General features: G+C 41.4%; 1 non-coding gene across 1 annotated transcript; it reads left to right on the top strand.

The window, feature by feature from the left end:
• Window positions 1–19304: 19304 nt before the first annotated feature.
• TRNAK-CUU (transfer RNA lysine (anticodon CUU)) lies at window positions 19305–19377 on the top strand. The gene has a single exon. It is a non-coding gene; the product is annotated as a tRNA-Lys (tRNA).
• The last annotated feature ends 5902 nt before the right edge of the window (window positions 19378–25279 follow it).

The raw sequence follows: 25279 nt of genomic DNA, 5'->3' as shown, positions 1-25279 counted from the left end.
CACCGCTGTGGCCTCTCTCATTGCGGAGCACAGGCTCTGGATGTGCAGGCTCAGTGACCATGGCTCACGGGCCTAGCTGCTCTGCGGCACGTGGGATCTTCCCGGACCGGGGCACGAACCCACGTCTCCTGCATCGGCAGGCAGACTCCCAACCACTGCGCCACCATGGAAGTGCCATCCCTGAGTATTTTTCAGGTTATTCAGTCTATAATATTGCTGAAACTAGCATCTAAGTAGTTTTTCTATTCAAATATTTGGTGGGCTGGTGGGACCCTATGACTCCTGAGGCCTCACTGGCCCTAGTCAGGGAGTAAGGACTCCCAGACACTGCTTGCTACTCTCTGCCCTTGACCACGTCGTGATGAACCTGAGAGGTCCCTCAGCACCAGTCGAGGTACGGGCCCAGGGGGAAGACAATGATGGTATAATATTTCCCATGAATTTGCCTGAGTCCCATGGATACTGTGTACCCCAGCTTCTGCCGTTTGGGTCTGATATGCTTTTGTTCTTGAGCACCATGACTCTTCACTTCTGGACTTCTTTAAGCTCGTCTCTATTGCACCTGTCCTATAGTCACCCCATCCTAAGCACTGCTGGACTAAATTTTGGCTCCTGACTCAGACTTGCTTTCTTCATCTCTCATTCCTCTCTCTGCCTTATCCCAAGATTCCATCTTATGACCTTTCTTTGAGAGAAAGGATTTTGCAAATGTTGTCTCCTTCTTGGCAATAAAGTTTGTTCCTTTTAATATATGGCTCCAACCCGGAACATATTGCTGTTAAATCTGCACAACTACTTTGGAGAACTATGGAATACCCAGGTGATCAAAGTGACCAATGCCTGAGACTTCATTTGCCTCAGTGCCCCCAGGTCTTATGGTGGGTGGGTGGGGTGCATGTGAAGAAAAATTAAAGGATTTTGTCAAATATTTGAGTTTCTTTAGTTTATCCCTGAAAGAAGGAGCTGAGGGCCATGAATCTGCAACTTGCAAAAAGGAAGCATTATGCTGGAGTGTAGAAGCCTAGTATCCGAGTATTTTAAAACAGCACTTTATTTTTAAGTATTTCCTTTTCTTGAGATAAGAATGTGAAAACCTTAATTTCTGGGTTTCTGGTTAAACTCCCTTAACAAGCACAGTGGGTGGGGGTGGTTCCTGTCCCCTCAAAGCTGCATATCAGATGGTCTTCTAAACCGGAACCAGCAGGTAGAGGCTCTGGAGAACAATCTAGGGCCACCCATACAAGAGATTGGTTAATTCAAATATAAATCAAAAAGCAAAGAGAGAAATTTACTGCAAGTGCCTGAGACGCCTTTAATGAAGAATACCTTTCCCTTTAGAAGGACCTAAGCTAGTTGGTTTTAAAGAAATCCTCCAAAGCTCAAGTCCTTAGGTGCATATTTCCATGTAAATGTGGTGGAATGGTTAGTGATAAGAAGACAGGCAATCTTTTAGTCGTGCTAAAAGAACATTTTCCACAGAACATTTTCCAACTTACTGATCTAGTAGGCATTTATTCAGTGATTCACACATGGGGCAGCATCCAACCTAGCAGATAAAGAGGAGCTTGGAAGAACTAGACAAGGTCACAGGATTTTTGTAGACCAAAGTGATCAGGAATGAGGAAATCATACTGGGCATTTGCTGATCGATTGAAGCAGGGTTACTTTCCTTGCATGAAGCAAACAAATGTGTTGTGTATTGATTTGATATGATTTCAAATCCAGGTATTTTTTTTTTGATCTAAGAAGGAAGTTTTGTTCTAAGGGTGAAGTTGTTTACATTGAGGAAGTTGCATCAGGATGTCATCATCGACATCTGAGGTTGTCGATCAGCACTCAGTAGCTCAGCTATTGATGAGCACCGCTGGAGGCTTATCAATATGAACATGCGGAAGAGACTATGGCTAGGGGATGTGTAAGCTTTAAATACCAAGAGGTTTGACCTGCAACTCAGAGTGTTGCGTCTGGGCAGGGCTACCCTTTGCTGATGTAAATAGCTCTCGAAGACCTTGGCACATTAGCTCCTGATTGGGCAAAGCAACTTTGTCACCAGTGATGAAAACTGTGCAGTGGCCACGAGAAGGAGATGATCTTACCCTTCAACACCAGCATCTTCATTCCCTAGCAACGAGCTCTAGCAACAAGGGACTTTTGTGTTGGCAGCTGGACTTCAGCTCTTGGTTGACTAAACAGATTTTCCCCAGAACCAACTTGTAGAATTGTACACTTCAACTAAATTAGGACTTTATTCCTTTCATCTTCCCTTTGCCTGGAACAATCGTATGATTAATCCGTTATTGGTTTGGAGTACGATATTTCTTTATTGGCTAAGAGACATTATCCTGTATGCTATTGGCTTGTGAAATTACTATAATTCCTGCAGTGAATCTGTGTTAAATAAAATATTGGAGAAGACAATCTCAGTCTGAGTATAATTTGCAGCCCCAATCAAAACTGAACAAGAAATCTTGGAGTTGGGTCAGGTAACTTGTGTCGAGAGGCACGTGCTGACTTGTTGACCTCGGCTTTCCTTTTCTGGGAGAGCTGAGCACAGACAGGTAGTTAAGTTCTGGTTTGCTGATGGGGGGGCTTAAGCATGGGTGACTCCATCTTGGGCCTATTGGTTACTTTAACAGTAGGGAAAAGAGAAGAACTTTTAAATATGGTGTCATATCCCATATGCACTTGAAGTGTTGCAGAATGTGCCACCCCAAAATATGTCTCTTTTGGCTTAAGGATTATTTTGAGAAACATCAGACACAGAGAAGCTCTGAAAATAGAGAAGTTACCCTTTTGTAAAGGAAATTTACACCTATTAAGGAAATCTCCATTTGTAAAGGTGTCTCCTTCTCTGTACCAGGAAAAGAAGGATGACTCTAAATCACAAGAAACTGTTATCAATGGAGTAGACACAGACTTAAATCCACATAATAAACCGTATCCTTGTTTATCATGCTTTTCCTGGTAATTTTCCAAAACTGGCTGCTCCCTTTCCTCCCCTCTTTTTCTTTTTTCTTTAGCTGAAGATGGTATTTGAGGTGATAGCTTGCACCATCTTGGAAAGTAACTCATTTTTCCTGGGTATCTCTCACATATACATGAAGTATACATATTAATAAACTTTTTTTTTTTCCTGTTGTGAACTTGTCTTTCATTACAAGGGGTCTCAATCAAGAACTCAGAAGGGGAGAGGGAAAATTATTTTTCCTCCCGTTCAGAAGATCCTTTCAAGTATTTTTGTGTGTATAGCTCTAGTTAGTTTATTTTCCTGGCTTGATAGTGTTCCTTTGTGTAAGTATACAATAATTTATTTATTTGGTTCACTCTTGGGCATTTAAGTCTCCAGTTTGAGGCTATTACAAATAGAGCTGCTATGAACATTCTCATATGTGTGTTTTGGTGCATGTGTATTTGCATTTCTAAGAGAAAAATTGATGGATCATACGTTCAGCTTTCTTGGTGTTGACATGAAACAAATAGACCGCCAGATATTCCTCCAGCAAAGATGTGTTTATTTGGTATCAGCAGAGAATTTGCAAACGGGTGTCTGTAACCATGGTGAGCCACATGCAAGTAACCCCCACACAAGGGGAAGAGAAGACTTTTATAGAAGGAAGAGGAAGTTGGGAGGGTTGTAGTAAACCGCGAGTCCATGGCTTTTCATTGGCCGCGTCCTTGTCTGGAAATAAGAGAGGTTTTTCTTCTTCCTGTTGGGCTCTGCTATCATCACGGGGCATGAGAGCTTCCCCTTCTGGTCCCCTGACTGTATTTAACTGAGGTTTCTATTATTAATTTTTTTACAGTAAAAATCACCAAACTGTTTTCCAAAGTGGATGTACCAATTTTCACTCCCAGTAGCAGTGAATGAGAGTTCAACAAATGTGTTTTGAATAAATTAATACATGAGTAAAGGAGCTAAGAACGTTGTCTCCCTAAATTTGGCTCCTAGAAAGGACACAGTCTCTCTACCTGCCCTGAAAAAAAAAGTCTTCTGTTCTTTCCTTTTTAATTTTCTTCTTAAATATTTAATAAGTCTTAAACTAGGACTAAATGAAGATGTATATAAATGTTACCTGTGAGAAAATTCCTAAGTAAATGAAACAAAGCTATAATGTGGGTGTTTCCATTTCTTTGTATTATAACTGCTGATTACCATTCTGGGAACGATTAGCATTGTTGATTGTGGATAATGCTGAGCATGTATGTTTAACTTTTCAGACGTGTGTGAATAGTATGTACCTTCCTTGGTGGAATTGCGTAGAGTCTTCTCTTGCTGTAAGCATATCCTAATCAAAAGTACTTGTCGAGTTAGACAATGGAGACCAATTAAAGTGCAGCTACTGTTGGTTGTATGAGTTCATCTGTGGACTCTGCTCTCTGTGATGAGATTCTGCTCTTCGATCGAGGTGGCCACGTTACATTATCTGCTCTGGGCATCCCTGGTTTGCAGTGGGTGAGAAAAAGGGAGTTAAGAGGGAAAAACTAAGTGTTGCTAAGAGGTGAGATAATTTATTCGGGGACCAGCACTGTTATCAGAGAATTGCTAAACAGGCTTCCCTGACTGCAAGTCCGGGTAACTTGTTGGAGGGCAGCTTACATTTTAGCGTAGAATCAGCAGAGGATAGGCCTACCAGTTCAGCAAATTTTCACTTATTCCTTCGGTCTCCTCTGTGATGTATAATCAGGGGAACTCATGGAACATCCCATGCAGGCTCTGCGCTGGGACTTACCAAGCAGCGGTTGTTGCTACAGCCCTACTAATAGTTAGACACTTAGAGGTGAGGAGAAATAGTTACATTAGGAGGAGGAGAATGTGGGTTAGGTTACCACACGTCTGCAGCTCAGATCCACAGCCTTGTGTGAAAACCTAGTAAGAGTGAGATAGACAAATGCTCAGTGGCTTAGTTTCAAAGATTAAAGAAAATTTAGCGACCATATGTAAAGAGTTTAAATACTTCGGCTTTCTGCCAAGCCTCCAATGTAAGCCTGAAAAGGGGTGAGGGAGGGGCAAATGACATGCTTTTGCCCACTGACATCAGTGTGGTAAAATAGTCCATTTTGGAACCATGGTCTCTAGTACAAATAGTTCCCATAAATGGTAAGATGTAGATTGAATCCAGCAGGCTGGAGAGTTTCACTGTCTTTAAATTGGATCTTTGTGGATTAACGGAATACTAGGGGAGCAAAACTTGCCACCCCAAGACGTGTGTCTCTTTGGCATGGGGATTATTTCGAGCTAAAAACAAACAAGGCTCAAAAGACTCAGAAAGAACCTTTGTCCTTGCCCCCAACTGCCTAAAAGAATTTAGATAGATGACTGTTCCAGGAAGGGAATCTATCATCATAGATAACTACACTGTAATGTGAACTAGAACATGAATTGGATCTGGTAGACGGCGAGGAACCTGGCAAAGCCTGTTTGTTAAAATTCCTCTCTGTATCCCATGGTTTCTATACGGCCCAGCAAACACTTGTTTACCAAACATTTGCTTGTTTTTCATCTTTTTTTGTGAATGGCCTTCCTTCCCTTGGAAGCCCCAAACCTCTATCCCCTTCTGCTTCTCTCAGATGACATATAAACCTAATTGCCTAACTTCTTGGGCCTCATATTCTTATGGACCCCCCTATATATACGTAAAATTAAATTTTATTTTCTCCTATTAATCTCTCATGTCAGTTTTTTGTTTTTTTTTTTTTTTGACGCACATTTATTATCTCACAGTTCTGTACAAACACAAATCTCACAAATCTCACTAAAATCAAGGTTGTTTCAGGGCCGTGCTCCCTTCTGGAGGCTGTTCCAAGAAATGTGTCCTTGCCTTTCCAGCTTCTGGAGGCTCCTGCATTCCTTGACTCGTGGCCCCTTCTTCCCTCTTCAAAGTCAGTAGGGACATCAGGCTGAGTCCTTCTCGTGCTGCCAGCTCTCCGGTTCTCTCTCTCTGCTTCCCTCTTCTATTTTTAAGGATGTTTGGGATTGCCTTGGGTTCCCCACCCTGATAATCCAGGGTAATCTCCCCATCTCAAGGCCAGCTGATGAGCACCTTAACTCCTTCTGGAAGCTTCATTTCCCTTTGGTGTGTGAGGTAACACACTCACAGATTCTGGGGTTTGGGACGTGGCATCCTTGGGGCTCCTGATTCTGCTACCACACCCTCATCTCCATGCTCGCTGTTAACTCACCTGAGTTAACATACCATCACCCTCCCCCACCCCCACCCCGCAGGGCATCATCACAGCTACTCAGTGACTGGCATCTGTTGGAAAAATCCTCCTAGGGTCCAACCTTCCATTCTAAAGAAGGAGAGGAATGAGATGCAGGAAGAACTCATGTCATCCTTTAGAATTTAGCCATTTCCAGGTGATGTGAGGCCACACAGCTGAAGGACAGAACACTGACCGTGCAGGTATGTGTGTTTTACAGAATTTCAAATCATCATTCTTTTGCCTCATTTTCCACATGAGAACACAGATGAATAAGATTTTGTCAGTTTGCACAGAGACTAAATAGAAGCGTGTCCCAAACCGCATGCCTTCATAGGTTAACCTCACCAAATAAAAAATAAAAGCAAATCCTGTTACCTTCTGGAAGAGCTGGTGTTCTAGGTACTGGCTCAGATGATCTGAAAGGTCTCCAGAAGGATTCTTCAAGATAATGTTATTTTTCTTTGTAAAGTGATTCTTCCAGACAGCCTTCTGCTTTAGCTCTTTGGATACAGCATTCATTCAAATCAGTTTTCTTCCCTCAAAGGCTTCTTGTCTTTTATCTTCCCCTGCCTACTCTATATTATTCTAGAAGCCATGGTAATCGTGATATCCTGGACTGGAGTTAAGTTAATCAGCCTCCCTTGTCGATTTAATTCTTAGACCAGCCAGAAGAACCTAGTAGGGTAGATGTATGGTCAGGCCATTCAAGGTGGCCGTTCTCTTGCTCTCTATGCATCCCCTGCTTGACCAGTCCCTGCTTCACCTATATGCCATTCACATGTCTAATCTTCCCTCTTAATCACTGAGTCTAATCAATAGATGCTTACATCCTTGTCCTCAAACTCCAGCTAGTGATTGTTCTAATCTAAAGATTAGAACACCTCCACTATGATAGCTTATCAAAGGGGCAGTGAAGGGTGTGTTCCCCTGCTGGTTTCTCTGATGACCAATGAGCCAACCTGATGTCAATTCCCCCTATAACTGGTAACATGCCCTGCCCCCCACCATGTCCTGCCTGCTGTCTGCCAGACATGGTGGGGTGTCACCCCAGGACCTTGCTTCAGACATGTAAGATCTCATATCCATTAAGCCATTGTTGTCTCTGTTGCTGACTCCAGGCTCTTTCTTGGGTCTTGAGGCTGGCAGGCTTGTGGGGTGCAACACAACAGTAAAGTTTTTTTCCTCCCCAACAGAATTCAATTCAGCAATACTTATTGAAAAGGCATTATGGAAGACACAAAAACAAAATTTATGCCTCCATTAAACTTTTAGTCTCATACTATATTGACATGAAAGATGTACCCATGATCCCTATTGAGTTTGTACCTGTCTTCCCTGGGAATTAGGGCTTCTCTACTCCATGGGAGGACTAGTCAAGAGGGCTTTGGGAAGCATAGTCATGATTAAGACTTCCAGAGTGATGGGATTTAGGACACACTACCCCAAAATATACCACCTTGGGATATTGAATATCTTAAGTTGAAGAAGTTTGAGAAAACAGCAGAAGCAGAAAGATCACTCTGACTCCCACCCACCCTTCTTCACTGAAAGCAGGAGATGAAGCTCTTATGTGAAAGGTACCCTGCCTGTACCAGGAGGAAGGAAGATGTTTCTATCACCAGAGACAGGACATTTGGAGACAATAAATCTGTACAAATAAGCCTTGTTAAACTAATCCTTATCTTTCTAGACACTTCTTCACCACTTACCTCAGCCCAAACGCCACTGTATTGTCAATTCTTGGTTTTTGTTTATTTTTATTGTTTCTCTGTCTAAAAGGTATAAAAGCTTCCTGCTCTGGCCACTTGTTTCGGTCTTTATTCTCTTGTGAAATCTCCCATGCATATGTGAAAATTCAATAAAATATGTATGATTTTCTCCCATGAATCTGTCTTATCTCAATTTAATTCTTAGACCCAAAGAGGGTAGAAGAGAATCTTTCCTTTCCTACAGTTCACTTAGAAAACCCCACTGAATTCTAACTCCCTCTGTGACCAAAACCAATGCAACAGTAAGTATAGTAACAAGAAAAAGAGAATTAAGCAATAATGTACCTAAATAGGTATATTTAAGTATATTTTGTACTGTTTTCACATTGATAGGTTTTTAATTTCTATATTCATAGAGACATGGGATTTTTGGGGCCAAGACAGATTATTATCACCAACTCACAGTAATAATCTCATTGGTTCCTCTTTGTCTCAATCCTCCTTGGAGAGTTGTGACGAGAGCAGAACACCATCCTACACATACCAGGGTCTGCACAGTAGGGAGGAACCCCCAAAAGATATGAATCTCCGAGTTTGTATAAAATTTTACCTCCTGAGGGTGGGAAATAAACTTAATCTCCCTAATGAAAACAAAGTCCCCTTGGGAAGAGAAGGAGAAGGATCCTGATTTGCTACCTTTTGAAATACAAATAAATGTCTCCAGGCGGGAGAGAAGGCAATCATCTCTGAGTTACAGTCTCTGGGAAGTCTCCAAGGCTTGGGTCTCATTCTCTAACCCCCCTTGAAATGTAAACACATGCCTCCAGGGAGATACATCTCTTACTATCTATCCAGTTATCAATTAACTTCTATGTCCTATCTTGTAACCAGTTCCCAGTAAATTTGCCAAGAAGGCCCTAGTCACACAGACACATAAGTATTCACTTCCTGACACACATCTTAAAACAACTCAGTTGTTTTTAAAAAAATGTTTATGGTGTATTCTTCTCCTTGAATTGCCATTTTCATTTTGAAAAGCATTTGAGTATTTAGACTGGAGTCAGAGATCCTGAAATAATTCCATATTATATTTTGGGGGAAGTTTATCAATTTTTAAATCATCTTAATGTCCTCATCTATTCATTTGCAATACCTATACCTTTCACTCCCCAACTCACAGGGCTGTGGAGAAGAGCAGGAAAATAAGGGACACATATTTAGCATTCCTGAAAATAGGCATTTGGTGATATGTAATAAAAGAGCCTCGGTCCTCTAATAACTACAAATAACATTACCTTTTGTGGTAGATTGTATTTTCCAAAACTGTCTGCAATAATATTTCCAGTGTGCACCTCCAGAACCTTGCCACATCTTCATCAAGAGCCAGAGTCTATGTCCCTCCTCTTGAACCTGGGGTGGAGGGGTCTTTGACTAATAGAGTATGATGGGATGATGCTGGGGGACTGCTGGCTCTGTCTCACTTGGAACATGAGCCTTTGGACCCAGAGTCACCCTGTGAGTTGTTCAGCTACCCTGATGCAGCTCTGCTGGAGAGACCATGTGGAGAGACACGCAGAGATGAAGAAACATGCCTAGAGGCCTCTAGAGGTTCCAATCTCCAGCTGTCTGAGTTTTCCCAGCCTACACACCAGACACATGAGGAGCAAGCATTCAGAGCATCCCAGCACCACACATTGTCTGACTGTAACTGCAGGTCACACCCTGAGGGAAACCACCTAACTGAGTCCAGTCAACACCCCAAACCAGGAGAGTTAATAATAAGATGATTGCCATTGTTTTACACTGCTAATCCTTGGGTTGGTTTGTTGCAGAACAATAGATAACCAAAGCTTTAATTGTTCTTTAATTGTTAATCCAGCAAAAACAATCCATAAAAGGATGAGATTAACTACTTGCTGAGGAAATATTAGATACTAGCTCTCATTGTGGGGCAGAGGCGACTTGGGAACACCAAATCCAGTAAAGGCAACATCTCAGGGGGAAGGAGCAAGTGTGACTGTAACCAAGAAAGCTACTTCTGTCAAGGGCAATGTACCAGATCCAAAGAAAGACTGAGGAGAGGGCGCATGGCGTCTACAGAAAAGAGAGCTGCCTACAAGATTTACGGATGCTTATCCCACACTGTTCAACAAACAAAGACATTGATTCTGGTGAATTATGAAAACAGGAATGATTGCCAGGGCTCTTCCTATGACCTGGATCATATGTTGTTTTGGACTAACTTCTCTTCCTTGTGTTGATCCCCTGCCCACGCAGGAAGCTGATATGTATCAGCCTTCCTTGAGATCTGCCCACAGGAGACACTGTTATGATGGGACCGGAGCGCAGGACTGTGCTGACCCATGTGGCAGCTTTAATTCTGTTGGTAAGTGCTGTCGCCTTCATACTTCAATGGCTTATGAGATTAATGTAAGTCGTCTCCTATAACCTTGTGATCTCACAGTGAACTGAAAAGTTGAGTTCCTAGATGTGCAGTGGAAAAGGACCCTAATAACTCTGCAAAGGCCTTGTCACTCTGGCTTCCCTCAGAGCTGGCATTGCAACATAACACTTTAAGTATCCAATTCGTATCTGATCAACGACATTGTTATTTGTAACGGTCATTGTGTATAGGTTTTTGGATGGTGTATGTCTTTATATCTTTTGAGTAAATATCTAGGATTGGGATTACTGGGTGATACGACAGAGAGTTTTAAATACAGTATGCCATTTAATTCTCACCAGCAACCATTTGTGAAAAGTATTATTGTCAATTCCTCTCTAGAGATGAAAGCTAAGACTTACAGAGATTACAGAATTGCCTAAAAGTACGTGGTCAGTGGGGAGAAACCCAGATTGGGCTGCAGAGACTGAGTTCTCAACTGTTACTTCTTCTGTAACTACTACTCACTTATTCCCAGCTATATCTAATCAGTTTGGAAGTTAAAGTAAAAAGTGTGGCCTCATCACCCCTGCGATCAAGTGTGTTCGAGACTTGATTTCAGATGGAGAAACAAAAGGATTAGAGCATGTTACATGGAAAGCCTTTATAGAATCGATTTGGGGAAAATAGGAGTGGATCACAAAGTGGCAAATATATGAAGATGACAATGAGAGTCAATTCAAAACTCAATTTAAAGATGAGTCATGACCTTTACCTTTTTATCCAGTTCAAATAGTATACGATTGTGTCAACCTCCAGCGCTGAAACAGAGCTCTGATCAATGTTTTCTCATCGGCTCCTCTGCTGTTAACGCCAACTAAATATCAGGCTAGCACGAAAGCAAGCGTAAACGGTATATCCCTTCAAGCACATACTCACATTTGCGAATTTCTAACGTTCTTTTTGCACAATAATGAGAGTAATGACTTTAGCATGTGAATAATTAATGTCTTCTATCAACTGCATTTTATATTCAAATATATATTGCTTAGATTTCAAAATGATAGTCATAATATGAACAAAAGAGAAACTGTAGTGAAGATTAACCTCTATAAATGTAGTGTGAAGATTTTGGAGCTCTTCTGTAGAATTGGAAATAATGGAAAATTGACAGTGAAATATAAAAGTAGATTATGAATAGTTAATACCCAATTTTTCTACGGTGAAGGAATTAAAATAACAACGAAGTAGTCACCACAGTGAAAATTTAAGGCAAATTTGTCATCCCCCAGTTCTTAGCACAAGGTCTTGCATTTATTATGAGCTGAATAAACATCTGCCAAGTTGAATTTAATCTTTCCAAGATGAATGTTTATAGGAATGGTGAGATAATAGTGACAGGTACTCTGTATACAGTCTATGGGTTTAGCATTAATAAAGGCAATATATTCTTGTCTTACTAACAAAAACAAAAATGGAATACAAATGTATTATTAGTATGGTAACCGGCTTCCCCAGAGAAGTCCAAACTGAATGGGATTATTGATAATTATGACTGACACTGGCTCACCTAGGACATTTGAACACTAGGGTATTCTTTTCTCATAGGCTTTAGGTAGTAAGGAAATCTCTTATAAAGTCCTTCTGAGGATTACACACAGGAGATTCTAGCAGAACGAAAGTAAATGCAAAGAATCCAGCATCTGGAATCTTCCACCTTGTGAGGCAGAGCTCACCTCCCATTCTAGAAGCTGAAATTGAAAGAAACTCTCCACCTACCGTTCCCTTGCAGTCAGGGCTCAGGATGTGGGCTCTGCTAATCAGATGCTCTGGCCCCATTTTGAACGGGGACCCAGTGAGTTGGAGAAAGAACTCTACAGAATTCACTCCGGCAAGTCTGTGGGCAGAAGCAACAGGACATCCAGCCTCCAGAAGCTGCAGTGGTCAGAGTTCCAATTGTAGCTTCTGACTTGTGTGTCTGCATTATTAACAGTTTATACTCTAGAGTTTATGCTCATTGCTGGGAGCAGCAGTGCCCTCATGGGACTAATTCTGTGGTGTGATCTTGGGTAGTGTTCAAGGATGCTTACCCTTTTAATCTGGAACAAAAAACTTAACTGATATGTCACCATTTTATAAAAACAAGCTGCGAATAGCTAAAACACAAAGAATTCTTGAGGAATAAAGTTAAGTTGGGGCATACTGTTTACTCCAGAGGAAAATAGGATAACTATGATGATCTGGGGCTCAAAGTCTGTGATACAAAAACAGAGAGAGTTTGTTAGTAGTGCAAGAGTGTCATTCCCCCAGTAACGGTAAAATAAGGGCTCTGCATAAGACCTGCATAACACCTGCACAGGTGTTCATAGAAGTAAGTATTTGTGCTGCCAACCTGGATAGTGGTCTCACATTAGGTCAATTGCAATGGATCTGTGGACTACAGCAAGAGTCAATTTCAAAATTTTACTGTTCTGGGTAATATGATTCTTTCATCTTCTTAAATTAAAATTTATTAATTAAATTTAATTTATTAATTAATTTAGTAAATTAAATAAACATTAAAATAAGCATCTCAGGGAAATGTAGTTGTTGCTTCCCCAGCATTCATTCTCTCTGTCTCCTTTCTAATGCGATCCAGAGCTTCCCAGCTTTGCAGATTGGTTGGAATTGATCTCACAGGAGCTCTAGGGATGGGCCATAGTCATGGTGGTCGGGTAGGATGATGATTCAAGCTGTGTCAAAGGGACAGAAAGGAGATGCTTGATGGAGGAGCATCTGGAGAAGAAAATTATTCTCTCTCTCATGACTGCTACCAAAAGATGTTCCCTTCTTCCACTGGTTGTGAATGGGAAGCAGTTATAGCTCCAGCTGGTACTTGTGGCATGGTGCTGTCATGAAGAGTGACAGCTTTCGGGCAATTCTGCCACTTGGGAAGGCAGAGTAGAGAGAAATAAAGTGAGCCCTGTGGTGTCATTAAACAACCAGGCCAAGCTTTTCCCAAGAGGCCATTCAAGCCCTTTGGTAAGCAGCATGGAGTTGCCAGTGACCAAGAGTTATTGGGGGTAATGCCGGTGAGAGACAAAGGTGGAGGGAGCATATTGGACAGTGACGCCTGTGAAAGCAAAGGGAGAGAACTCAGGATCGGGCAGGGGGAGCCCAGACTGTGAGGCAGATTTTATAAAGTATTGGCCAACCTAACAGGGAGATTTAGAGCAAAACTTGCTTATTGGAGGAGTCTCACATTGGGCAGAAACGCCCAGGCCCTGCTAATCCTACTATGCTTACTGACCAGAGCTGTCCAGAAAGAGTGTGGTTCCAGCTCAAGACTGTAGGGAACCCCAGTGCTCAGCAGCTGGTGGCTGTCAGTTTCCTGCACTCCTGACAGGTGACAGTTCATTCTGTTTGGAAGGAAGATCCACGTGGTGTAATTCCTCTAGCTCTGGACTTCTTAAGTTACTTGAACAACTAAATCCCTTTCTTCTTATTGTTGTTATTGCTGTTATTATTATTATTAAAACAATTTGACTTCAGTTCTTTTCTGTTAATTGTAACTAAAGGAATTCCAACTACTATGTGAAGTAATAGTTTTAGATTGGAAAAGATCGTCAGTTCACTTCAACACACATTTAAGGAGCAATGTACTTTATATTCTCTCTTACCTTCAAAAACAAACAAATAAATGAATAAACTCAGTATATATCACACAACTGATATGTAGTTGGTAGATAATAATTAGTAGCTGCTATGATTGATATCCATTACAGTTATATAGCTCGTCAGTGTTTAATAACGGTAATTGAGTTTTTAGTGCCCAAAACTGCTTTTTTTGGCATAGAAGATCATGTTTATAGTTCCTTATGTTTGTGCTAATATTCAATTTATAAAAGGTATAAATTTTATACCTTAGTTTTTATAAGCCTTTATTTATTTTTTTGCGGTACGTGGGCCTCTCACCGTTGTGGCCTCTCCGGTTGCGGAGCACAGGCTCCAGACGCGCAGGCTCAGCGGCCAAGGCTCACGGGGCCCAGCCGCTCCACAGTATGTGGGATCCTCCTGGACCGGGGCACGAACCCGTGTCCCCTGCATTGGCAGGCGGACTCTCAACCACTGCACCACCAGGAAAGCCCTATAATCCTTTATTTTTAACTCACAAATCTTTTTACTATGCTTACAAATGATATTGTGTTATAATTTTAAACACTTAACTTTATTTATTATTTAATTATTGCTCACTTAGCTTATAAATTTGATGGATTAAATCCTTTAAATGGTAACACTATTTAGAAACTTTAGTAACTAAATTTTTTTAGACATTTCACACTATCATTGCCAATTTGATAAACTGATTCTCTCAAATATTTCAAACACCTGATAAGGCAAACTTACAAATTTAACATGCAAGATATTTGTAATCTTTACAAAACTCTTGTAAATTCAGTAAATCAGATTTACAAGTTTAATAAATCAGATTCTCTTATCCATTTCAAACATCTTAAAACAGATAAAGTGGGACTTCCCTGGTGGTGCAGTGGTTGGGAGTCCGCCTGCCAATGCAGGGGACACGGGTTTGAGCCCTGGTCCGGGAGGATCCCACATGCTGTGGAGCAACTGAGCCCGTGCGCCACAGCTGCTGAGCCTTTGCTCTAGAGCCCGCATGCCTGGGGCCTGTGCTCCGCAGCAACAGAGGCCACCGCAATGAGGAGCCCGTGCACAGCAGTGAGGGGTAGCCCCCGCTCGCCACAACTGGAGGGGGTCCGCGCACAGCAGCGAAGACCCAACGCAGCCAAAAATAATAAATAAATAAATTTATATTAAAAAAAACAGATAAAGCATATACAAAGCAGCATAATAACAGTAGACAGCTTACACAAAAAGATGAACTCTATTTGAATTTATACTTTCCAGGAGTTGGGCACTCAGTCACCCAACCAAAGGGATCACCATCGAGAGCCTGCTGTGTGTGACAGAGAAAGACAAATACTGTATGATCTCACGTAAATGTGGGATCTTACCAAATAAAAAAAGCCAAATTTACAGAAACAGAATAGAAGGGTGGTTGCCAGGGGTTGGGGGGGTGGGAGAAATGGGGGAAGATGCTGACCAATGGGTAGAAGCCTTCAGTTATAATATGAATAAGTTCTGGGATCTAATGTACAGTATGATGACTATGATTAATGTGCCGTATTGTATACTCAAAGTTGGCTACAAGAATAGATCTTAAGCGTATACACACACACACACACACACACACACACACACACAAAGGTCACTGTGTGAGGTTATGGATGTGTTAGTTAATCTGACTGTGGTAATCTTTCCACAAAGTTTATGCATACCAAATCATCACATTGTATACTCTAAATATATATTTATATTTTATATTTTTATAAATATAAATATTTATATTTTATTTGTCAATTGTAAAGCTGGAAAAAAAGAGAGAGACTATTGTGCTTGCTGGTTAAAGTGTTAGGACCACAAGAAGGGTACTAGTCCAGGTCCAGGTAAGGAATGTGGCCTGGAACCAGCACCCAGGATGGTGCTACCTGAGCCACATCTTCTGAGTCCCTTCTTACAATCTGGTTTGAGCGGCTTTATCCCTGGCAGACTCCAAGATTGCAATTTTCAACTGGGATAAAATTTAGTTTCATAGTCCAATGTATCGTGTATGTCTTCCGTGTGCCTTTTGAGTTTCATCCTGACCCCAATTTTCAAATTTTTGTTATTTGATTTCCATAGACAGAATTCTGAATCCCTTAGCTAAATCGCAACTTACCTCTGTTGTCTGATTAGACATAAATTCGGCACCCTCTTTATATTTTACATTTTTTGCCTCACCTATCTTTCTTTCAAAGTAATTTATTGACAAACAAAAGATCTCTGTTCTAAAGAGTTACCTTTCTGTTACAGACAGCTAAGACATCTACATAAATCACCCATAAAAAAGGCAAAAATAAGACTGCTGTAAAGCATTATAAGCAAATGTTTATGAGATCTCTGTGGCTTACAGAATTCTCAAACGGCCCCCGTGAACATTGCCCTCAGTCCTACTCATGTTATTATGTTACATTACATGACAAAAAAAGATTTTCCAGATGTAATTAAGGTTACCAATCATTTGACCACAGATAGGGAGGTTATCCAGATGGACCAACCTCATCATAGGACCCCTTTAAAAACAATGAGTTTTCTCTGGCTGGTGGCAGAAAGGGAGTCAGGGAGATTGGAAGCCTGAGAAGGGATGAATGTGAAGGAAGCTGCTGTTGGGATGGAGGAAGCATCAGAGCAAGGACCTGAGAATGGCCTCTAGGAGCTGAGCATGGTCCCTAAGTGACAGCCACCAAGGAAGTGGGGACCTCAGCCCTACAACCACAAGGAACTAAATTCTGCCAACAATCTGAATGAAGAGAGGCTCCATATAAGAGATCAGTTGGACTGACACCTGGATTTCAGCCCTGTGAGAACCTAAGCAGAGCACTCAGTTGAGCCTGCCCAGACTCTGACCCACAGAACTGGAAGCTAATAAGTGGATGATGCTTTACGTCCCTCTCTTCCTGGTAATTTGTTATGCTGCCATAAAAACTAATACAATGACAGAGGTAAAAGTTCTACTCAAGGCCAAAGACTTAATTTTTTAAACTTTTAATATATATGTGTATATGGAGGCATCTTTAATGTAAGGAGGTCTTAGGATATAAGATTGAGTATTTTGAGGGCTTTTCTGGTGGAAGTAGGCAGTGAGACCGGAAGACTCTATTTTGTTGACTTAGGAAGACTCTATTTTGTTGACTCTATTTTGTTGGTTTGGGAATGTGGTGAAATGGTTCATTTGGAGAAAGTTCAAAGGCCCACAGAGTTTTCATCTATTGACCTTGCCAGAAATGTCTATGCCATTTTCTTTTTGGCATAAAGCATTAAAATGAAATGTCTTCTACGCTGGATAACACACTTTGCCATTTATCAGTGAGAAACATTTTAGCTTATATTGTTTATCCAGTTGGCAAGACCTCGCAAGTCTCTGGAGAATGGAGCTCAGGGCAGAAAACTACTGGTCCAGGTGGGGTCCACAGAGAGAGGCCCTGAACCACGCGGTGGGAGGGGGCACACAGCGCGGGGAAGGAAAGTGATGGAGGGGGTTGAGCACGGGTGACTGCGCCGATATTTTGTCCAGAGCTTCTCTGTGCGGGAAGAAACACGATGGCAAATCCTGTCTGCCTTTTATTCCCCTCACGTACAAAGAAATGGAAAGAAAGTTCTAAAACAACCACTTTTATGTTGTGTGTACTTTCTCCCCCTTATCCTTTCTGAGAACTAGTAATGTCCTGGTCCTACAACGTCTTTAATTCATAGCGCACTTTAACTTTTTCAAAGCACAGCCTGTACAAAGATCTTTCATTTCCTGACTGGACATAAGGATGAAGTTTATAGTCTTTTTATTGCTACTATTTTGACATTTTAATATACTTTCCCCCTTATAGCATAGAACACGTCTCCCCTCATAATTGCTTTTATATACTACTTGACTTAAAGATTGTTTCAAACCTTCTTGCTCCTAAATCATTTTTATTTTTAGGCAGTCAGAACAAGGAATAGGTGTTTTTTTTTATAAAGTACCAGCGTGTTCAAGCTGAAGGTATTATTTTTTACTCTTGTCTTTTGTTCGTCCACCTAAAATGATACCAACGGTTTCTAAAGAAATGAGATAAAAGATATTTTGAGTTTTTATCTTTTTTAAGCTCAATCGTTATTATATGTATAAATACATTTAAATAAATATATATATATTTAAATATATATTAAGCCTTCTAGATTAGCTTAGCAGATAATATAATTTTGAGGTACTTTCCTGACATCTTTTTGCATTAGTTGATTTTTTTAAAACCAGGATTTAGACTGGACAGTATGTCTAATGACCTCATCACTGGTATTTTTATAAGTGATAATAGCAATTAACATCTGTGAGATGTACTTAGTGCACCAAGAGTTTTATAGAATCTATAACATGGCAAATTTCTACTCACACTTTTATTCAAGAACATATTATTGTAGATTCTATCTTTTTTTTTTTTTTTTTGGTACGCGGGCCTCTCACTGTTGTGGCCTCTCCCGTTGCGGAGCACAGGCTCCGGACGCGCAGGCTCAGCGGCCATGGCCCACGGGACCAGCCGCTCCGCGGCATGTGGGATCCTCCCAGACCGGGACACGAACCCGTGTCCCTTGCATCGGCAGGCGGACTCTCAACCACTGCGCCACCAGGGAAGCCCTATATCCTATCATTTTTAATGGTGAGAAGATAACTCAATTTTGAAAAATATCTTATTCCCAACTTTTTACCTTATTCATCCACTAAGGTTTTATTTCATAATTTTTAAAATTAAAGGTTCCATCAATTTTTATTTTAACACAGTTTTTGTTATAAAAAGCCTATATCAGAGTAATGATTATAAACTTAAGCTTTTCATAACAGGAATTAAGTCCCTCAACAAGCACTAGATATTCAAAGTGTTGGTACCTCCTTATAGAGACATAATTTCTCAGGTCCATATCTCCTGGCCTCAAGGGCTCAACTTGTGAAAAGATGAAAGGTATGTAAAAAATAATATTTTGACCATGTATTTATTATATTGTCAGTGATTATGTATACACCTTTTTTTTTTTACAAATGCCTGTATTGAAAGACAATATATAAAGAGTTTCATGAATGGAACAAACAAGTTCTCTTAGAATGTAGGAGAAAGAGGATTTGGATGAAGAGGAAAGAGCAGAGTTATTGCCATAAGACAAGTCATGGTGTTTATCCTGACTCTGATCCTTATTAAAGAGACCTTGGACGTATTATTACTTAACATTTCTAGACTTCAGTTTCCTCATCTGTAATAATAATGGTAATAATAATAGTAACTATTATTACTCATGGGGAAGTTAAGATTTAAAGCTCCTGATATATTTTATTTTTTCTTAATTTGTTGTCTGTAATGTCTCCAAAATAAAAATTAATACTTGGGAATTCCCTGGTTGTCCAGTGGTTAGGACTCTGCACTCTTACTGCCGAGGGCCTGGGTTCAATCCCTGGTCAGGGAACTAACATCCCACAAGCAGCGTGGTGTGGCCAAAAAAAAAAAAGTTATACTAAGTTTTCTAATAAAAAGATTCTTGGGCCAAAACATGTGTAGTGCTCTGCTTGGGTTGCCATAACTTAATACCATAGACTGGATGGCTTAAGCAAAAATTTATTTCTTGTAGTTCTGGAGGCTGGAAGTCTGAGATCAGGGTGCCAGAATGGTTGGTATCTGGTGAGGGCTCTCTTCCTGGCTTATAAAAGGCTGCCTCCTCTCTGTGTCCTTACACTGTGGAGAATAAAACCAAGTTCCCTGGTGTCTCTTCTTATAAGGGCACTAATCCCATGGGACCAAGGTTCCACACTCACAACCTCATCTAACCCTGATTACCCCCCTAAGGCCCCCATCTTCAAATACTATCACATTGGCAGTTAAGGATTAAGCATATAAATTTGGGGGGGGGACACAAACATCCAGTCCCTAACAACAGGTTTTTATCCACATATCAAGTAAGGTGGACAACATGACTAGAGAGAGAGTAGCACATGAGGGGGCTTTCCCGAAGGAAACTTTGATGAGACTTATTGATTAGCCATGGGTACATTGATATCTTATAAGCCAAGAATTAAAACACATATATTTCAGTTAAGAATGACTTGGGCTACAAACAACAGATAACCCATCTGATGATATTTTAATCAGTGAAGACATCTGATTATTTTCCATATCAGTGAGTTTGAGGTAGGCAGTTCTAGGTTTGATCTGCTGACTTAGTGACACCACCGGACACTCAGGTTCTTTCCATCCTTTCCCGTAACCATCCTCTGCAGAATCACTTTTATCCTCAAGATCACATAATTGCCACCACATTCTGGGCATAATGTTCTAACAGCAGCATTTGAAGCAAGAAGGAATGGGCAGAAAGCAAAAACCTTTTGCATATTTTATACTGCTGGCAATAAAGGCTTTTCCAGAAACCCATTTTTGGCTCATTAGCTAGATCTGGATCACATGCTTACTTACCCTTAGCTGAAAGAGAATCTGGGAAAGCAAATAATCTCACTTCTTCAGCCTTTATCATGGAAGATGTGTGAGGGAAAATGGGGCTGAGAATAACTGTTGCATTAATGAAATAATAATGTTACCTACTAAGAGGTTCTGGTCACCAAATGTATAGAGGATTTCCCCCCCACTAAGCAGTTCTCTGTGACACTAGCTGGGTGTCCTACAATTCAACTCAATTCTCACACTATCTCCCTAGAGATAGCATCAGACCCCACAGGTTAAGGATTCAGTCCTACAAGACTATCCCCACCCCACTTCAGAGCCAACTGCATGTAGTAGGTCCCCTGTCAGACTTCTGTCCTACTTTGACTACAAAGGACGGTCACACCACCCTTTCCTTGGGTTTGATTAATTTGCTAGAATAGCTCACAGAACTCAGGGAAACATTTACTTATGCTTACCAGTTTATTAAATGATACAATAAAAGATACAGATGAACAGCCAGATGGGAAGATACATAGGGCGAGGTATATGGGAAGGGGCACAGAGCTTCCGTGCCCTCTCTGGGAGCACCACTCTCCAGGAAGTTCCACCTGTTCACCAACCTGGAAGCTCTCTGAAGCCCCTTACTTTTGGAATTTTATGGAGGCTTCATCACGCAGGCATGACCAATCATAAACTCTATTTTCAGTCCTTCTCCTTTCTCGAGAGAATGAGGGGCAGGGCTGAAGATTCCAAGCTTCTAATCATGGCTTGGTATTTCCAGTGACCAGTCCACATCCACTAGCTCACTCATCTCATTAGAGTAAAAGCACCCCTATCACCCAGGTAATCACAAGGGTTTCAGGAGCTCTGTGCCAGGAAATGAGGGCAGAGACCAACATATATATTTTCTATGATCTCAGGCCCACTACATGAGAACAGGACAGAAATTGAGATGATTTTGGAAACTATTGGACATATGACCTACCGCTTCAGACATGGGGGCTAAAGTAGAGGATTTTTTGATGCCTAAAGTTTTGGACATTTTGGTAGCAGCACTTATGGAAATCATAATGTTGCTGGGAGAGTTGAACCCAAACTTTACATACTGTTTTGTCTTGCAGGCCTGTTCTAAGGATAGTGAGACGGTGATATCTTTCATGTGGTCGAGAACCAGGGCTGGAGAGCTTATTCTAGTCTGCAGTCCTCTCCCACTTCCTCACCTTTACAGACCTGCTCAACAGATATCCCTGTATGTTCATAATTACTCCCTACAAGAAATTCTGGAATCTTCTCTTGGAAAATTAACCCAGTGAGGAACAAGATGACAGTTATGTATTAAATTATATGGCATCTCAAAAGATCTCAGAACAGCATTTTTATTCATTTTCTGACTACCTCTGCATAAGAAACATGATTGTAGAAATCTCTTTCACTAAACATAAGGAGAAAAAAAAATCTCACTCTCGGAGCTATAATACTGGGTGGTTATGATTAAAGGAACTACAGGTCAGCTTCCTGGGACTAATGACACCTGTGGAATCGGGAAAGCCTGTCAAGGAGAACAATGGGATATTTGATTCGTGGTTCTGGTGTGCCCTGACCCTGTTGTTTCCTGTTGCTGATAACCATACTCCATATGCAGTTATTTCACTTTTTACGTTGGTAAGTCCAGGATCACTGTACTAGCATTAGCTTAATAGCTATGAGAGCCTTGAATTGAGAGGCTATTTTATTTAAGCAGAAGTCATGGGTCCTCCTCTGTTTTAATTCTGAAGGAGGCTCACGTTTTCTAAGTGAAGTTTGAGTGACAGGAAAGAAGGATGCCATAATACCTCGGTCCTCTGCCCAGCCCTGCCCTGAATCTAGTGTGATTCTGTGATGCTTGGCAGTAGTGGTTCGTTGCTGGACAAAATTTTTCTCTATGTGGGCATTTGTGTACTTTCACAGCCCGAACACATTTACCAAATACCATCACAGGCGGCGTCGTCTGCTTTTCTAGGAAAACATTACTCCAGTATCAAATGGGAGAAACTAGACTCAGCTGTAACGCAAATCGAGACAGTGTAAGATTAGCTGATGCGGGCCTCACAAACACCACAGCAGGGATCAGTGGGGGGAGGTATCCTAGGGTTTTCGCTGTGGCTCCTGAGACAAGTTAGGGAAGACAAGAAGCCGGAAATTCTCACCTGAAAAAGTGCAGAAACGGAACTACTTTATTACATTTGAATGGAACCCAGTAGACTCTCCTCTACCATGTGTATGATTCTATGAATAGCCACAGAATGAGATCATGATTCATCCCTTTGAGGCACTGGTTCTCAAACTTTCATGCACCCCAGATCACTGGAAGGCATGTTAACACACAGATTGTTGGGTCCCCTTCCTGGAGTTTTGCTTCAGGAGGTCTGGATGGGGCCTGAGAATTTTCCTTTCTAACCAGTTCCAGGTCATGCCTATGCTGCTGTTCCAGGGACCACACTTGAGAACCATTTCCTAAAGAAAGGATATGACATCCTGGTTCTACCCATACTACACTTCTTCAGTTGGGTCTCATTTACTAAAGTTAAGCACAGCCTGGATTGCTTTTTCAGACAACAGTGGGTCTAAGTTATTCAAACACTTTAACTGTGAGTCAGCCCTGAGAAAATAGCACCGGCAATGGCATTGGCCATTCTAAAATGTGCCCTTTAAGGAATCCGGCTGAGCAGAGGCATGATGGCTTGATTCCAGAGAGGCTGCAGGTGTGAAGCACGTGCATGTACCTGGTTAGGAGATGGCAGGACTGTCTCACAAATGCCCTACCTGGCTCTGGAGGAGAAAACATTTCCCCCGTGCCCCCCACCCCTCCCCTGAGCGGCAGGGTTTTCCATACATCTTTGTCTGGGGTTTGTAGGAGACGTGGCAGGCTCCTAGGGAGGTGTTGCTCCCTTCCAGCTCTCAGTGGTACAGAAAATTATATTTTTCCACAGGTTAGATTGACTCGACTCGAGGGGGGCTGCATTTGCCCGAGAAGCGCTGTGTCTTCCTGTGGCATGGAAACTGCTCTGCACACCTACCACTGTTCTTTCTTGATAGGGGATTGATTTCCCTCCGAGTGTGTGTGCATGCATGTGTGTTTAAGTAAGACCTCCAACACCTTAATTGCAGGTTTCTTAATAGCACTGTATGAAAACACACATAGCTTACAAGCATTTATATAATCTGGGTCCTTAGAGGATCTCTTACACAGCTTTTTGATCTTTGAGTTTCTTTTTTTCTTTCTCTCATTTACTCTGCTTAACTTAGATGAAATTCATTTTCCATCTGTGCCACAAGTTTCCTGTTCAAATGTCTAAAAATTTCTGGCTGGGAAAAGCATGATGACTGTAGGTTTGGGACTCCGCTGATGTTCTGTACTGGGCAGCATTTCCCTTTCATGTCTGCAGCACTGTGGAGAGAGCACACTCAGGCTCTGAAAATGAAAAGAACTTCCCTGGATGCTGCAGAGATAAAAACCATAGGTTTGTCACGTGGAAGTCAGTGAGTGATCAACTCAGAAACCTTAACTACGAGGGCTTAATTAATCCTCTTCTTGGTCCGTACTTCACCAGCTCACTTCCTCTCCCCCAGGGTCACTCTGGTGCAGTGTGAAGGAGGGCTTGGATGTCTGCCTTTCCCTTAGACTCAGGGAGCTACAGGTGCCTCCTACCGATATAAGTCAAGTTCTTTAATAACCAAGTAGGATCCTACCGTCATCAGGCACGTTGAGTAACACAGAATAGGTGCTTTTAAATGACTTATGAATGAATGAGTAAATGAATATCATTTGTAAGTGTAGCTAAGCCCTTGAACCTAGGAATACACCCAAGCTATTACAACTCATGGGTTAGTGAGTTCCATGAATTTACTTTCGGCCTTGATAAACATTATTTCCTTTTTGTTTTTTTTTGCCTTAAAGTTACCTTTTCCTGAGGATTGCAGAGAGGAAGGAGAGCTTATTCCTAATATTCTGGGAGTTGTTCAAAACAAAGAGAGTCAATGCATGTATTAGTTAACTTTGGCTGTCTAATAAATTACCCTGAAGTTTAGCAGTTTAAAACAACAAACGTTCATTATTGCACAAGGTTTCTGAGGTGTGGTTTTGGCTCAGGGTCTCTCATGTTGCAGTCAAGATGTTCTAGGGCTGCAGTCATCTGAGGGCTTGACTGTGGCTAGAAGATCTGCTTCCAAAATGGCTCCTCACTTGGCTGGTGGCAGGATTCTGGGGTTCCACACCATATGGGCTTCTCTGCAGGGAACCTGAATGTCCTCACATGGCTGCTGGCCTCCCCCAGAGCAAGCAGTCCAAGAGAGTGCAAGCAAGTGAGGAGAAAGCTGCAGTGCCTTTTGTGATCTAAAATTCTAGACTCCGATGTCTCACGCCATCACTTCCACTTGATTTTATTTCTTAGAAGGGGGCCTAAAAGTCCAGCCCACATTCAAGGAGAGGGGAATTAGGCTCCAACTCTTGAAAAGTGTAGCAAAAAATTTGTGTACATATTGTTAAACCACTGCGGTGAACACTAGAATTAGAAGATAGAAGTATTTTTAGCACATTTGGTGCCTGGTAAAATTAAGTAGCAGACTTATAGGACCTCAACTTTTTCTGCAGACACTGAAGGTGTCCTACTGGCAGGGTGGGGTGTTGACACGACATTCTGAAGTTGGAAGGGGCTTGCTGGCACACACAAGTTGTTTATGTGTGTTAAAACATATCTAGACTACACACCTAGTCAATATTTAAATTCCTTCTGCCAGCCTCTGCTTGGACATAGGGAAAGGGAACTTTAAAATATTCGTCTGTTTTGTTTATTCAGTCATTCAGCCTTCACAAAGCACCTACAATATGTCAAACAATCCTAAGCCTTTGGTATACAAAATGAATAAGACATGATTTCTATTTCAGAGAGAGTAAA

This window comes from Phocoena phocoena, chromosome 4 (genome assembly GCF_963924675.1).
Source record: "Phocoena phocoena chromosome 4, mPhoPho1.1, whole genome shotgun sequence".
Lineage (NCBI taxonomy): Eukaryota > Metazoa > Chordata > Mammalia > Artiodactyla > Phocoenidae > Phocoena > Phocoena phocoena.
Note: the sequence above shows the minus strand (reverse complement) of the source record. Positions and strands in the feature narration are given on the sequence as shown.